We start from the raw sequence: 18286 nt of genomic DNA on the forward strand, positions 1-18286 counted from the left end.
CAGTAACTATCAGCAGATTCCAAATATAGAAACTGAAGGAGAAAAAATTTGATTGCAGATGACTACATTTTAAAATAAATAAATAATTCATTAGCACCCAATAAAAATTTAATTTTAAAGTGCAATTCAGAGCACTTACCAGAACATATAAGAAGTAATCAGAAAATGAAAGTGCCTCACTTCAAGTGACAAACTCTAATGAAGTTGTATAATGTTCTTTTGATTGGGAGATCCCTGCAGTTCCCCAGTTCTGGAGAAATAGTATTTGGAAATGGAGGTTGGCTGGTGCAGATTCCTTCATTACAACACTTCTGGTTGCAAAACAAATGTAAATAATGCAGAACGTACAGCAGAAGTCTTTACTTACAGAAATACATTACAGGAAAGAGATGAGGGTGTATCTTTGGAAAGAAACTCATTTTCCAGCTCTAGCTATGCTCTCAACTGAAGAAAGCAGTTTAACAGGACAACTACAATGCTTTCTAGCAGTCAGTAGTTTTCCTTTATGTTTTACGAAGGTTTACATGAGAAGTGACCAGCTATGTGAGCTTAAAATCTCTCAGCACAAAAGGAAAAAAAAAAAAAAAAAGGTACAGCTTAATGAAACACTGTTGGGTTACTTTATGAACTTCATGAAGAGTTCTAATTTCGAATAAGTGACAATCAGAGGTTCTTTATATATAGGAATAAAGAGGTCTAACAACAGGAAAGAAGGTAACAAGGTAACAGCACACTTTTTTTAAAGAGTGTCATATAGGAACATAATATTGGTATGTTTGTTGAAAAGCAGAGTTACTGTTCAAATTCATGGGCTTAATTAAATTTTATGTAAATAATATTAATGAAGCAAGCATTTTTCTAGTGAAATTTTAACATGCACCCTGACAACATTTCAACTTCCTCTGACCTTTTAAACAATTCTTTCATAATATATCTCTGCTTAGTTTACAGCAAAATCAATTTTACGAGTCAGTATCAAATATCACATTGTAGAGACAGTCTGAGGCCACTTTAACATTATCGTCATAAACATAATAGAAACAACTCCAAGCTAACTTGAAGATTATTCAAAAAAATAAACAAGCCCTTCCAAGATTATTTTTTTTAAAGCAGCTATAAAGTTTTAACTTTTACTCAGTGAAACACAAACCAATGTTAACTCATAAATCTGAGCTTCATCCAACACCTATTGAAGTCAATAAAATTGCCCCCTTGACTCAACCATGTGCTGGATCACGTCCTTTGTGAAAATTATAAAACACCTGCCAAATGTTACATCCCCAGAGCAGGAGTGTTTTAAATTGAACATTAAAAGTTTTTATTAAGCTTTTGCTGCAATCCAAAAATTCAAACACAGATGCCAGCGAGCCCCGCTCCGGGAGAGTGTCCCAGGAGCACTCGGCTCTTGTGATGAGCTGAAGGACACTTGGCACGCTCACCGGCTCTAACAAGGGCTGTGACCGCCTTTGGCAGCCATGGAGCATCTTTCGTCACAGCGTGCTCTAACGTGGCCCTGCTAGTTTTGGAGTATTCTGCTAACTCAGAGAAATGAATTCCTTCAAAAAAATTTCAAGTTATTACAAACTTCCCTAATATTTGCCCTAAGGCCAATATGAAGCTGAAAAGCAACATTGTACAGGTCTTTACACACACAGAGCCACTTTCATCTGAGGAAAGATACAGCCATTCCTCAAGATACTGAGGCCTGGACACAAGGTAGATAAAATCCTTTTGATTCTGTGGTACTAATAACAGAACAGATTCTGGTCCATTCATTTCCCACCTCCAGCTACAGCAAGTTGTGGATATACTGGCTATTAAACCAGTGTCAGCATTAAAAAACAAAATAAAACAAAACAAAACAACAACCAAAAAAAAAAAAAACCCACACACAAAAAAAAATAGCACAACAGAAAAAAAAACCCAACCACCCCAAACTTGAGTCACAGAGAATGAAGGCTAGGGAATCAAGAGGAGCTTTTATATACGTCTAGGCATTCAGGAAAAATAGTTTGAGTTACAAATTAAATTGTTTTCTAATATAGAAGGTATTTTTAAAATTACCTTCTCGAGAAAGCATGATTTCTCAAAAATGGTTTTGTAGTCAGTTGAAACAAATTAAAGCATCCCTCCTGTCATCTCCCCCCTATCATTCCTGGAAAGATATAAGCACTTACTTAATTTTAATTATATATGCCGTCCAGTGAGGCAGGGGGAAAGGATTATCATTTGCTTAACTATAGTGTATAAATCTTTGCTATAGTAAAACCAAAATCTTTTGAAGTCTCAGTCTCTCCCTGTAAAACAACCTTTTAGAGAGGTGGTGTTCACCTCAAACTCTGCTCACTTAGCACACATGCAAAGGAAAACTATCTGTATCCCAAGAGATTCACAACACACAAAATAATGATTCACTGACAAGACTGTAATTTAAACCTTGCAGATGAACCAACTGTAGACATTTTCAGCAGGAACTATATGGAAAAAACAGTGCACAATCAATATTATTCTCTCATATTAGTATTTCAATAATGCCTAGAGGCTGACAAATATAAGGGAATTATCATGACAGGTCTGCATTTGCAATTCCCCGAGTCCATCCTGTGATACTTTGGCCCAGAAAACCTCCATGGCAGTTGTGCCACCCAGCTCCTAATTCCTCTACCTGTCATCTTCTGACTGAAGGGATGCTCTAACACAGTAAAAATCTCTGTGGCTTTCCTTCACAGTAGTCCCATCATGGGTGAAAATAATCTTTTTGTTTTTCATTGTCCCAGTAGCACTCCTGAGAGGCTTGAGCCAGCAGATGAAGGAGCTTTCCCTGGTGACACTCACTGCCCACCCGTTGGGCTACAGCTTTAGGGAAGCTGTTGAACTTCTGACAGTTAGACAAATATTTTTGGTGTTATAGATAAAAACTGGACTAATACCACCCTCTACAAGCCTGGTTGCCACATCTAGGAGGTGATGGTGCCATTGCCTGAAGAGTTACAGTGATATTTTCAAATCCCTGCATTAGGGTTGTGGGGGAAAAAAAGTTTGAATTACAACTCAAGTAATAAGTGTTTAGCAGGAGAATAACCTACTAATGAGGACTTGCAATCTCTCTAGAAAGGGGGTTTTAACATTTGCTGTGGTTCTGAGCCTAGCCACTGGCTTAGAGGCTTATGGGAAGGAGCAGCCAGGGTGTAAAGAGGAAGCCGCGATGGAGTCCGTACACTGCCTCAGGTGGTGCTGGTGAGAAAAGCATATCACGGCCTATCATGAATTGCTGATATGGAAAGTTATCAACCCTTTCTTCCCCCAATAAATAGAGATTTGAATCCACGACTAATACGTATCATAAATGAGATTATACAAGCAATTTCATGAAGGTTATTCAACAACTTGAAGCAGAATACAGTTATTTCTGATTTTAAAAAGCATGAATATGAGAAGCTTCCTTTCACAAATGTCAGAATGATGGGTGATAATATTTATAATGCTTTAATTTGTAAATGCCAAATCTAGATTTGCAAATTTGTTGATTTGTAAAAATTGTGAAATAGAAGCAGTTGCTTTGATCTGATAAAAACAAGTTACTTACTGTAATAAAATATATATCTCTTCAAAATCAGTTTCACACTATGAGAATTTACTTTTACCTTACATTTAAGTCTTATTTTCAACTCAGAAAGAAATAGCCAGGTTTAGACTGCCTTTTCCCTACAAGCCACCCAAAAATGCATACTATTAGCATGTTTGAAAAACTAACAGTCATTTCTTGAAAATAACCTGCAAACATTTTAGTCCGCCTAATTGTGATAAGCAAAAATTTCCAATATTTTCACGTAACATAAATGGTCAAAATTTCAGCCCATATAGCTCAAACCTGAAACCCAGCATCAACATTCATCATTGTTCTCACTCAAAACAAAGCATCTTTAAAGAAAAAAGAATTAAAGTGGTAGCTTTCACCTTTACCATAATCAAGGGCACCAAATTAATGGCTTCGTAGGGGCTCCAAAACTGGTAAAATTGGCCTTACCAAGTTTTTTGTTCGCTATACCTCTTTATTTTTCTCTTCAAATATGAACAAACTAAAAAATCCTACATGGAGGAAAATGATGAAATCCACCCAGAGAGAGTCATGGAGAGCAGCTTACAGTTAAATAATGGAACAGCTTTGTGGTTACCATTCACACAGCTCTCAGAGCTGGAGCTATCAGGCAATGAACTAGAATAATGAAGCTACTCCTTCAGATAAGAGATCGGCTTTATAAATATGATCTTTTGTACAGCAGCTGTAGAAGAACTGTACACTTGAAAATAAGCTTGCCATATCTCTGAGAGTAGGTGAAGTGGTTCAGGTTTGTGTATGCTTATGAGTTTCTGAGAACATTAGTAATTTTATAGAAATATAAACAGAACAAAGGAATTCTTTAGGAGAAAAAGCTTTCCAGTGCACATGAGCTGGTCAGAAGCTAGTTATATGCATGCAACTTGGAGAACAGGGCTCACACCATTTCCGAAAGAACAGGGCATCTTTTTGCTTACATGGTAGAAACATTCCATCTATAACAACAGCGTAGGGGTATATCCTCTTTCCAAGCTAGCACAAGGCTAAAAGGGCAATACCTAATGAAATACATAAATAGATCTGACATCCTGTCCACAAGGGACCACTGGGCAGTAGCAAACACACAAAACATCACATTACACGCTCAAACACTTTGTGTATATGCAGTACAGAGGCATTTGCCAAGCAGTAATACTAAAACGATATTTGCATGTACACTGAGCAGTATTTATATTTTCCGTTGTGTCATATAAATAAATTCCTAAGAAACAGTGAGGACCAGTTCTTGAAATTTTTTCATGTGGATTAATAATTTACTCTTTAAAATCTCATCACACAAAGCCTACTGCACAACCGTTTATATCTTTCTTTAGGGGAGTCAGGGAGTATTTGTTTTCTGTTTTGGTTGGCTACTTTTGCTAGTTAAAAAAAAAATACCCTGGATTCCCCCAGTTTCTGATATGTGCTTTTGCTTTTCTTGTAAGACTACTCCAGTTCTTTTATTGCTATTAACCACCATTAAAAAAAAAAAAAAGAAAAAAAAAAGGTAAAATAAAATATTTCTTCTGTTATTTCTGTGTAGTATCAGTAGTGTAAGCTCATCACAGTGAATCTCAGTTCACAGATTTGACATTCAATTTTAGGATAAGAACAATTTGCTGCCTCTGCCACCACAACTCTGAAATCAATGCTGGTGCTGCATGTGGCAGAAGTCACGTGAACAGCAAAGCCAGACATAGATCATGTGCCTTTTCCTCTACTATTGACTTGCTGACTGATTCTAGAAAACGAACAAATGAACACCAAAACACACACAGAAAAACAAAACAAAAAAAACCCCACACCACAATACACCACCACAGCCCATTCTATGTGTGCTTATTTCCTTTTCCTCTTCACCTCCCCTATTTTGATAACAAATTCCCCATGATGAAGATCGTCTTTTCCTGAGTATTTCTGCAGAACCTGGTGCAGGGAGATTTCAGTGTCTTCACAAAGACTCTGAAGCAGAACTATAATATAAATAATAGAAAATAATGTGAACTATGAAAAAAAATTACATCTTTTTATTATTGCTTAAGATCCCTGAAATGTTTTCTGACCAAGTAAATTGTAATGTAATGAAAAGATCAATTCCACTGTATAAATAAATTTTCATTTCTATCACGAAACAAATACAGGGTATGTTTTACAGACTTAAGGAACAATACCAGAGGCTCCCTTTGACTTTCAGTGGAAGACCAGTGTGCATCTCTTGTGTCTGTAAAAAGGTTCTGTATCTAGTTTTGAAGAAAGAGCCAGAGAAACCACGGCTGAAGAAAACAACTGTAAAAACACCTCTACAATACTGCTGCCTTTTCTGTTATTTCCGTGTTTCACCACACTCTCCATTATTTTCATCATTTACTTCATAACATTTTAGAATAAATTGATACAAAGCAACAAAACCTCAGAAGTAACTACAGTCACTGAATAATTATGAGATCAATGAACCATTCAGCAAACTCTGAGAACAGTCAAATGACCTTGCAGTATGGTTCTCTGGGAGCTCACAGCAAGTGTAGTTCCAGGAAAATTTAAAAAAAAAAAATAAATAACTAAATAAAAAATAAAATAAAATAAAAAATAAAATAAAATAAAATTTAAAAAAAGAAGGATGGGGGGAGAGATAAAAAGAGCCAGGCAAAACAAAGCCTTCCAAAGCCAAGCAAATCCCCTGCATATGCTTCCTCTCCCTGGCCCTGACTTAGTGCTAATCAGGGGAAGCAGGAGAAGGAAGAAACAAAATGATGTAGCATGATCTATGGCCCCTATCTCTTCTACCTTACTTTCTACTGGAAGTTTTCATCAAACTGGATTTATCCAGACTGTCACCATTTTCATCTTCTCCTCCTCACCACCCCTCTTCTCTTTTCCTATAGTCACTATGGATTTCCTTCCTTCCTTCTCAACATTCTCTTTTTCTTCATTCTCCTCACCTTGACTGGCCATCCCAATTTTTTTTCCCCCTCAGTCAATTTAGTACACAGCCCATAACCTTTTTCCCCTACTCTTCTCTCTCATGGTCGCTTTCATAGTGAGCTGAACCTGCTGCACAGGTATTTGGTGAAGCTGCCTCTTTCTCTCCTATGTGAAGGAGCACTCACAGCAATGAGGGGGAAGGAGAGAAGAAAAAAAAGCATGCAGATATAAGGACAGCTGCAAGGAGTGAAACTGGTATGTGAAGGCTAGAAGGAAACAAGAGAAGGTAGAGCTGGCAAGAAAAGTTTAGGGCAAGTCAAAGAGATTTATCTAAAAGATCAAGAAAAGTGAGCTAAAAGCAGAGGGGATAGCTCAGAAGCATCCCCCATTACATTCTTGTCAGAGGAAAATGGAAAGGAATTGAAAGAAAAAGAGACCAAACCAGGGGGAACCATAAAAACACAACCACACCACACCACACCGCAAGCACGAAGAAAAAGTAGACCAATGACCAGAAAGAAAATAGAAGGAACAGTGAGAAAAGGGAGATGACAAAATACTAGGGGGCAGTGGGGTGGGGGGCAAAGACATTGTTATACAACAGAGCAAGACTACATAAAAAAGAATAGTTTTTTAAAAACTGTTAAGAGGTGCAAATACTATTAAATACTATTTTCTTACTTTTACCTCCTTATTTTTTTCATCTTGAAAGCCAAAGAAGGAGAAAGGAAGGAATGCATGAAGGAACCTGGAAAGAGATGTGGGAGCAGTCTTCTCTCACGTCTGTGAACACCAACCTGATCTGCAGCAAATAATGACCCATATGGTCACTACCTGGGGGCAAGGGTTGACAGGCACAGATGGATTGGAAAAACAAGACTCTGAATGTAGTGATAAGGACTTTTTTCTTTCTAATTTTGATAAATAGCTCCCATTGTTAATGCTTGTAGTTTAGTAGTTCCCTAGGCATCGCTGCTGCATGCATCAAATTATTACATCTTTTGTTGGCAGAACTACTTTTCAGAAACAACTGGAAAACAAAATTTGTTTTTATATTAAGCAGCTTTTTCTAGCCGTGAAACTTGACACAAGAGTTTGTTTTAAAGGTTAAGCATAGTTTAATTAATACTTGGTATTAAACCTGAACAGAAAGGGAACAGTCTGTCTCTCCACTTATCAGTGGAAATGGTGACATAAAACTAGAAAGAAACACACCCCCAAAACAGAACATGTTATAACAGGAAAAAGTTGACAGAAAGCTGTTTTCTTACCCTGATAGACCTTTCAAGATTTTTTTTCCCCCCATATCAGGCTGTTTCTGATTCCCAAATCAGAAATATAAAGCACTTTTCATAAAAAGCAAGCAAACAAATCAGATTTACCTACTAGAAGCATTGCTTGTTTCAACAGTGTGGAATATCTAGTTTGGTTTTATTTTTTTTCTGCAACTAGTTTGTCTTTTTAAACAACATATAACTTTTAATCTGGACTTCCATTTTCCTTGACAAAATAAGAAATTTTCTCCCCACAAAAACGAGAATGAGAAACTAAAACTGATCCTTTGTCACAAATACCTTTGAGTTCAGCAAAATGCCATTTCCCAACAAATTTTAAATTCAATATTTGACCAGTAATACTCTTTCTTGATAGCTACTTCATCCCATGTGAAAGTGTTCGATAGTTATTTACTAGAGAGTAGATGAAGGTGCTCTAAGGAGGAGTGTCACACACTTCAGCAGACAAGAGCTCATCCTGCTAACAAGTCAAGTTTACCTGTCTGCTAGGGGAGTATTTGCAGATCAACTCCTGCACTGAGGTGCCTGCAGAACACGCACATTCCTTACATACCACAAAAATATGCTTCAGTTTCCAAAGGCTGCAGTGATGCAATCCTGACATTAACTTAAACTATGTCTACCTTACACACAGAAGCAGTTCAGTATCTTTCAGTTCTACATAACAGTTTTAACAAATTCATAATCCATCATTCATTTTCTGCTGTGGAAACTCTAATATTCTCTTGTCTATCTTCCAAATTCTGTCCCCCCATTCTTAGTGCATTCCTTTCACTTTATCTTTTTATATTTACTCCATGTAAGAAATATTCAGACAAGGGAAAAATAAAGACACTTTTTTACCAATGATTTCAATTCTTTACATAATGTTCTGAAAGGTTCCACATGACAACGCTGGCAGATGTTGATGCACACAATGTTTTAACTAAGCCAATGATTGACAGCTACACCATTATTTCTGCAATCTGGACTGACTGTTACACAGAGTAAATGCTAATCCTTTTCCATTCGGTTGTTTCTTCACATTATTCATTTTCTTCCCTCCAGTGTAGAAATGACTTGTTTGTTGTGCTCCTAATCCCAAGCCTTTGTGTCCATGGACACCAGACTGCAATGAACACACCTGGACAACTATTCTCTGACGAGACTACAGAAATTATAGCCACTGTAGAAAATGCCCTCTGGTAAAAACCATATGTGACTCATGAGAAGCTAAAGAACAATTCTCCTAGCTACAATTAATTGAGCTATACCTAGAGATTTTGTGTGCTTATATAGCTATCTCATTTTCTCAAGACTGCTTTGCATGCAAAAAAGATGCCTCAATAAAAACTTATATTCTAGCCTGTTTTAAATTAGGTGCTCTATGATATCTGTGCTCAGGAGATGGAAGACTTTTTCTGGGTTTAATTGGATGTTACCTTCTGAGTGTTCCAAGGAGTGAATTGCGGGGAGCTTTGATGCAATGGCATAGAAGGTTGGATTAGCAATAAGAAGAGAGCATATTCTGAATAAGCTATCTAAGAAACACATTTGCTGCAGGAAAATCACCTTGGGATAACCAAAAGCGAATCTGGAAGTGGTTTTGATTTGAGAATATTTTTCATCTTTAGTTCTGTCCTGAACTAGTCAGATTTGTGTAGCACAATAGAGAGAAAGCCAAGTTTAGCAAGTTGTGTAACATTAACCAATTTACAGAAGGTAAAAGCTGTGACAAGAAATTCTTAAACTAAATGTTCTCAGGACCTTTCTGTAAAAGTCAAACACATGCATTATAACCATTGTCAAACAAACAGACAAAAATCTGGTGAGTAGATGACAATCCCATTCCGTTCTTTATTTCCAAATTTTGGTACTCTTCTGAAAAGGGTGGGCTGGGTTGACAGCAGGTCATGGACCTGGAAACTTGACAGCTCCTACTGTTACTGTCTGGAGTCTGGGTTTCTTGTGTTTTGGTTTACAGGTGGGGAATAAACTAATAAACTGAACAGACTGAAAATAAAACTATGGAGACAACATTTCTTGTGTTATTCTGGTCCAATCATTGTAAAAACATTTCTAAGGAAAATCTGTCATTATATACCATGTAGAGAACCCAAATATTTTATTTTAATGAATCAAATATTTTATATTCTCACTACACTTTATAAAAACTAACTATCCTACAGAGTGATATAGAATGAAAGCCAAAAGACAAACACATTCCACCTTGGTGGGTCCTCATCTGCTGAAAAGGAAAAAGCAGCTATTCCAGCCTCTATCACATCACACTTGCTTTAAACATACAGTATCCATGAGGTTACAAAAGGAAATCAGTTGCAGACTGCCAAAAAGTTTTGTAATATTATGGGGTTGCATCAATGCAGTGATAATCTAAACATTACAATCTCAAAGATACAGTTCATTTGCTCACTAAACCATAAGAAGAGTATTAGTATGCATTTCTGAATGAAAATATTTTTTTGTAAAAATATTGGGGAGTTATTCTGTGGCACTCCTTTACAGATTCTAATTCTGCTCCTTGATCCAAGAACATGCCACTTGCATAAAAAAGTAAGGCTTGATGTTTAGGGTAGTGTAGCAGCTAACAGGTTACAATATGAGATAAAGTGTATTATCTCTTCCGAGTACTTCTTCAAAACAGAATGTTTGTCTGTGTCTAGAAATAGTTAATACAACAATCTGAACAACTTTGCAAGGGGTCTATTTAGCACACATGATTATATTTTCTCCCAAAGCATGGATCCAGTAAGTTGTATATTCAGCACACAGATAAAATTTTGAGACTAATTCAGCCAAAAAGTTCCCAGCATATTGTGTACAAAAATCATGTAAACAACAGATAAACAGACTGTCTTCAAAATGAGGTGATCTAGGCAGCATTCCAGAGCATAATTGTAGTCCCATGAACCTGAAGTGGCCCTGAAGAGAGAGATTCTTTGACCAGCAGTTAAACATCTAACAATCCTTTGAGAAACTTTGATTCACCTGGCTACAAAAACAGAGCAACCACCTGGCAGATGGCAAGTTAAGATGACTGCAAAGCAAATTTCTACTCATGCTGAATGGCGGCATACTTTAAAATATAAGAGATAAAGGATCTTTATAATCAAAACCTGCATTGTACATATCTGTCAGGCATCATGGGTTTTGATAGTTGGTGTTATTAAAGTTGGTGTTATTAGAGTAGGTATCATCAATCCAGCAGCTGGACTGAAAACTAAGACCAACATTTGCAGCAGCCTAAACTGTGTTGTTAGGTGGCCCCTGGAACTCATGTAAATGTTACAGTTGTTGTTTCTCCTGTCTTTCAAAGTAACCCTAACAGCAAGCAAACTAGTGGTTAATTATTCCCCCTACCCCCTAAAAAAAGAGCCCCAAAACGATTGCCTAAGGATGAGTGTCCTCCAATAAATATGTCCTCTAGAACAGATTTTCTAGCAAAGTTCTCTGAAATAGAAATAAAAGTAACTCTGTATGATCACTGACCATCTGGAGTTGCCAAGGAATTAAGCAATCCATGACTACTGTGAAAAATCGTCACAGTTAACACTCATCTTGGTGGCACCATGCCCCAAATAAAGGGAAGACTATATATTTGTGGACTACATTGCTGAGATTTCAATATTTCTATAGTTTTGGAATAAATGAAGGTTAGTTTGAAAGCTTTCAGACATTCTTAATGGGGAGGCTCGTCTGCTCTGGAATTATGTCTCCCAGGCTTTTAAGTGAGCCAATACCTGCTAAATATTTCATAGGTCAAATCTCTGATAAAGGAGGAACAGGGCCAGGTAACTCTTCACCATGTTTCTGAATTTCTCGGGTGTTGTGAAACAGAGTCTTCCAAAAACCACAAGCTATGACAAGCCATGTCATCCTTTCTCAAGGGAAAGCCCCATTTCTTCACCTTTTGTTTTTAATATAAAAGCATGGCAACATGTACAACTAGTAACAAACTGCATTTGATACTACTTTTCTTAGTAGTTTCCTAACTATTAGCTGTGATTTAGCTAACTACAATCCGCAAGAGTGGTGGTGTCTCCGTTCTTGCAATTTACCATCTTTATTGGACAATCACAGGTAACATATTTAAACTGTTTTGTCAACGTCAGATATGCTGCCCAACTGCCAGGCAAATGAGAGAGAGCGGCCAAGGTCTGCCATAGGCCTTCACCATAAGAAAGTGACATTTGCCAGGGTTTTTTTGCTTAATTTGCAGTATTTAAAAACTTCCCTTCTACAGAGAACATTATGTCAATGCCCATAACGCCTGCAGACAGAGAAAGGGGACATTTCCTGCAGAGGGTGGTGACATAGTTACCTGCACTACTTTACATGACACCACTTAAATGCTTCTGTCCCTCAATGCTTCTGCATGACTGTCAATCCATCACTAGCATAACGCCACTGCACATTCTGCGTTACTCATCCCTGGATTTTCAGTCCAGGGAAGGAAGCCAGATTTCAAATGAAGTTTAAAGTATGAAGTGGAAAAAATAGAGTTCCCAGTATGAGCCTTATGGTGCATACCAACAAACCCCTTAATTCTTCACAGCTCTTAACCTTTTGGTACCCTGCCTTGAACTTCTGTAAAACTAGGATGCTGACCTGCTTCGTGGGTGGGTGATTATAACACTGAATTAATATTTGTAAATTTCTGCAATACATTTGAATGAAAAATGTAGAACTGTAAAGAATGATGATTATGATGAACCTTAAATTCTTTTTTAAGTTGGTCCATCTGTCATTATAAACCATCTTGAAGTAGGGTATTATTCAAAAAACTTTAAATTTATTGTATAATACTAGTTACCAAGACAGACCACTGTTTTAACATAGCAAGTAGCTAAAGTAAAAAGACTTCACTTACACTTTACAGTCCCTTTCTATTTATATGGCTTTTATACCACAGTAAATGGTACAGCTTTTCTGTAAGATACCCCTGTACTGTTATATAGAAGAACTTCAGATTTAACCTGACCTACTCAGAATGGATATCCACACTACAGTATGTTATGAAACCTTTGTGATACTACTTTGATAATTTTTTGCAGACCTCCATTAGAAACATGGAAAAGCTACTTCAAGAGTGCACACTTACAGCTTACTGTTTACCTATACACTCATAAGATCAAAACCCCTGGTCTTACTGTTTTTGTTAACAAGGAGCACTAAAAGTCTTCCCACATACTGAGTTTTGGTTTCCATTTTACAATCTGAGATGACAGACAGCACAAAAATGATGAGAAAACTGTGGGGAGGCTTCCAGAAGATTGATTCTCTCATCAGCTGATTCTTTTCTAGTTAGTCTTTTATTGACTACAAAGGTACAGCCAATGCAGAAAAGGAAAACTGGACTGCCCTGTTTAATCCTGAGGGCATTGGCAAAAGGTGATCACTTTTTGAGAAAACAGAGGCCTACAAGGAAATCAGCACACTGTATGAGCCGTTAAGCTGATTTAAACACACAAGGGATGCCTGGGGTTGAGCTCAAGATCTCTGAGGTGTGAGATGAGAATGAAACCATTGCACAGACTAATATTACTGAGCTTTAGTAGCAGGTGGTATAGTTGATCAGTCAGGAACCTGTCATTTGGAGAATAGGCCAATGTATCTGAGAGACATAAAAAATCCTTCGTTTTCCCCCCCTCTTCCTCACCAAGAATAAAAATATTGTGATTGTGAACTTTAGCAACTACTAGCTAAAACTTTTCACAATTTATGCAGTTTATAAGGAAGAGGTCAGAACCAAAATATAGTTACAGAACACACACCAGTAGAATGTACAAAAAGAATTAAAATTACATTAGAAGCATTTGTATCCACGATTGCAATAACGCTGTCTGCAATTCTGACGTATTGGATTCCAACAGAAACCACAATCAGATGAGAGAAAAATAAACTCATCTAGGAATATATGATGTCCTAAGCACAGTGATATTTATTTTATATTAAAATCTGTACTTTATCATCTGGAACACATACCACAGCACCAACATTTTGTGATTGCTTGGAAGCTGTTCATAGCAACTTCAGGGAACTCGCAGTGGTTTCTGGTATATGCTTCTCCAGCAAGAGTCATCATAGAATGGATGAAAGTTCATGCCTACACCTTTCTGGGATTAACAGACTTTGCCTATAGCACAAAATTCGCAGCATGTTTTCCGCATATATTGCGTTATTCAGAACTCATTTTCTTGCCCTTTTTCCCCTTTTATCTTAACTCTCATCTAAATTTTCAGATAAAAACCTACTATTGCTAATTGGTGAGCAATATAAGAATGTCAAACCTAAGCCAGGCAGACAATGAAACCTTCCACATTCCATAGACCTGTATTTCAGGTGTCTTCTTGCACAAAAACAACTACAGATACACTTCTGATAAATGAACAACTTTTTCATGTGTTAGCTGTGTTTAAAATTTCAGCATATATCGTTGATGTATCTTAACAACTCACTGACATTAATAAACAAAATACTTGCAAGTTCTTCAAAGCTCATATTTCAAAGTCCAGCATCTATAGATATTAGGATAACTTGTATAATTTGTGACTAATTAATCTTGACACTCAAAAGTACACCACCACAAATCAAATGGGAATAATGCATAAAATCCAAGGTTAAGTATTTAAAAGAAGGGGTTTTTTCTGGGGACAAATAATTCAAAATCTCTCAAATAAAACAAATATAGACAATATACAGTCATCTGGTACACCAGGTACAAATGCATGATAATTTCAGACTCATCTTTAACTCGGCGTGGCTGAGATGAATTGCATGCAATGTGGATTATCCCATGAGAGAAAGCTGCCCAATGACTATCTTCCAAAACTATCAAAAATTCTGAAGAACATGGCATAGTTCTCCTGGCTGATATTGTGGAAAATTGTAATTCTATGTGATAGAGGTGACCATACAACTGCTACCAGCAGTCCCACCTTTCTCTTGGGCTACTACCATTAACCAACTGAATTAGCTACATGAACAAACTTTTCAGATCATTTTCTTCACCACAGAATTTTGTACATTGTCAGGTTTCTGTCACCACTCTTGAATGTCATGGTTCTCTATCAAACATGAAAGTACAGTCTCTTACCATAATTTTAATAAGTTTATTAATTTCATTACTGCTTTTCAACTAAAAATATACACCTTTTATTCTGAACTGAATTTCTACTGCATGTGTAACATGTATTATCTTAAGGTCTTCATACAGAGAGAATCACATTTTCAGTCTTTCTCACAAGTGAAGTCCCAAGCATACTGCCAGGCTGAGAGAAATATATATATTTAAAATTAATATTAGCATGAAAATAAACAGCATTAACCATGATTCTACATTACCTTTGACTTGATAGAAAATACCTTCGCTCTTATGAAAACAGAATAAAACTCACAGGCTGAGATAGTAAAAACCATCAGAAAGAGCACTGATCTCCAAAGCAGCTGCTTTTTTGCGTCTTAGAGTCAGCTGTAAAGCACTTTTTACATTATGCTTATGGAATCACTGATTTCTGGGAGGAAGTTAGGGTGGAGCCCTAACTAGAATAAATTTTACACATATCATATCAGTGTATCATACTACTAAGTGCTTCAAATAAACCAAGAAACAGAACACATGTCACACAATATGTCATTAACAACTTGCTATAAGAAGGATTCACGTGAAACTGCATGTCGATGTGTTGTTTCCCAAAACCAATAACTTGTGGGTTCATTTTTCAGAGAATGACCCAAGATTCTTCATACACTTAAATCTGAATCAGGAAAACTACAAAAATTTACATTGACAAAGGGATGGGATTAGCTGACTCTTGCATTTTTTCATCTCGTTGCTGCAAAATTAGCTCAAATGCCCATATATTTGGACTCTCTATATGATGCAATAACTAGCTTGGTACCAATATAACTTTTTAGATGTGGTTAGGGAATATTTCCTGAGAAAAATACTAGAAACACAGACTCTTCAAAATAGAAAATGTATAAAACTTAATTGCTTTCTAGCTTTTATCTTCCTTAGAAGATGCAACCATTCTTTACACCATACAAGCAAAACCACACCTGAAACCTTCCAAAAGAACAAAGGTTTCATGAAATCCACAAAGATGAAAGATAAACTGCAGAAGTGTATCAGACAGGTATAACCAAGTATATGTACCCAAAATACATTAGTAAATCCTTGTGATATCTTCATATCAGCACAAAATAATCTGGCTCAGGACAACCAAGGCAACCTGTATTACTGCTCTCCTTAACTTTGCCCCAGATGAAGGTTGTCTTCGAGTTGATAATTTTTTTTTATTTTCCTATAGATATTACTATGCCAGTATGTTTACAATTTATCCTCTATTGTGATCAATCACCTAAGTAAACTTTGCAAAGGAAAGGGGATGCTATTATTCCTAAGACTGTAGCATGTGTTACTTCACTGAAGAACAGGTTACTGATCCATTCTGGTGCACTAGGTGCTACACCACCTTTCTTTGTGGTGCACATCATTTGTACTTGTTACAGTCGGTAACCACAAAACTTGGGTTTTTATCACATATTTTCACGACTAGAGATTCCTGTTCAGTCATTGATACGCAGCTCCAAATAGCATCCCTCTGAATGACGTTGTGGAATAAACTATACATAAAGCAGGCAGATGACTAAAACCCACATTTCAGAAATAGAAATTAATCCTTCAAAATTAGACCAGGAGAAATCTGCTATCTTCCTAAAGGTTTTCCTTAACCACCAACCATTTTGTTCTAACTCCCTCCCCACAAAGATTAATCTACAGCAATTATGTGTTTGCAGATTCTGACATTAGAAGTAATGCATAACTTGTGCACACACGTCTGATGACAAACCTGTATCTGCACAAACTCATGTTATTAAAGCAAAGTTGTAGTGTCGCTTCCATTTCCACAGGTACATTTTGGTCTTCCCACTCACCCATTCCCTGGCGCATAATGCCCTTTTTTAAAAGATTAAGAAAAACTCTTCCTGATCATTGCTCAGTCCTCAGAACAGAGGTGTCAGAACAAAATTCTCCACCCCCTAACCTTGATCTTAGCGTATGTTTTATCCTACTCCTTCATGACAATGACACAAACATTAAAAGAGAACAAAAAAGGACCAGTAGCAGCAAGAACGTTGAGAAACTTAATGATATAAAGATTGTTAAAAGAGACAAAATAGACTTTTTTCTCAAGAAATGTGACAATTATTTCAGCAGGCTCAAGATGCTAACTTCATTTTATAACATTGAAGGTGATGAAAAAATACACATCTTCAACAATGATAACAATACACACATGCTTACATAAAGTACTTATTTTTCTGTAAAGCAAGATTTACTCCTAAAACAGTAAACTGTTTTAACTTTGCTCCACCTCCCAACCCAAACTTGTGAAAACAGATGAACACCGTATGCTTTTGTACAAGAACAATACATCTATTTTGAGGCCTAGAATAACCTGTAATTTATTTTTTTTTTAGTTCTTCAAGATATTGCATGTTTTGGCTGGTCACAGATGAGCCCTCCTTGCCACAGCACAAGTTGCTGAGGCTGTGAAAGCGCAGGAGGAACCAGCCAATGACATTATAGAACAATGAGAAGGTCAGAGTTGCATTGCATATTGCTGTCCTTCCACAAGCACTGCGCACAGCATCCAACAGCATCCAAAGGAGAAAAATTAACCCTTTCCTCACGCCCCCAAGTATATTTCTTATTACTCAAGTAAAACAGAGCAGGATGTCCCACTAAGCCAGAGCAAGCAAAGTAGAATAAAATTCTCAGGAAAAGGAGGTTATAATTAAGGGTATTGCTTGCCCCCTCATTCTGCCTTTTGTATTCAAAAAAAAAAAAAAGTTGCTAGTGAGGAGGACATGGAAGTGTCTTTTGTTATCTGAAGAAATGAACTACAGTTTTCATCCCACTAGGGGTTTCCACGGTAAATGGAGCTTTTCTTTCTTTCAGCCTTATTTTAACAGTCCTCAGACTGACAAGGTGTTATAAGCATCAAGTTATCTTCTATTGGAACTGCACTAAGGAAAAAAGTCCTACAGCTTTATCCCTCAAGACAAAAAGAATTCATTTTAATGTAAACACACACAAAAAAAATGCAAGTAGGGAAAACATAAAATAGTGATATTCAATACAGGCATAGCAAGAATTCAAAGATGCAGTGCTTAATACGTTTTAATATTCACAAATTCATATAGATATACATAAATTATATATCCTATATGTATGTGTTTGTCTATATCTCGTAGGTTCAAATAAAATGATTGCTGTGCTTTTCAACTTAAATTCCAGGCATCGAATATTAGTTTTCATAAGTTAATGAGCCTGCACCTTATCTTACTGCCCATATTGTATATGTTTTGCAAGTTGTCAGCTGGTCATGAGAGCTGCCTCATGATGTTCATGTTTGCTTATAGGCAAAAAAAAAATGAACAAGTATTTCTTAAGAATCCCATA

Source organism: Patagioenas fasciata, chromosome 7 (assembly GCF_037038585.1).
Source record: "Patagioenas fasciata isolate bPatFas1 chromosome 7, bPatFas1.hap1, whole genome shotgun sequence".
Taxonomy (NCBI): Eukaryota; Metazoa; Chordata; class Aves; order Columbiformes; family Columbidae; genus Patagioenas; species Patagioenas fasciata.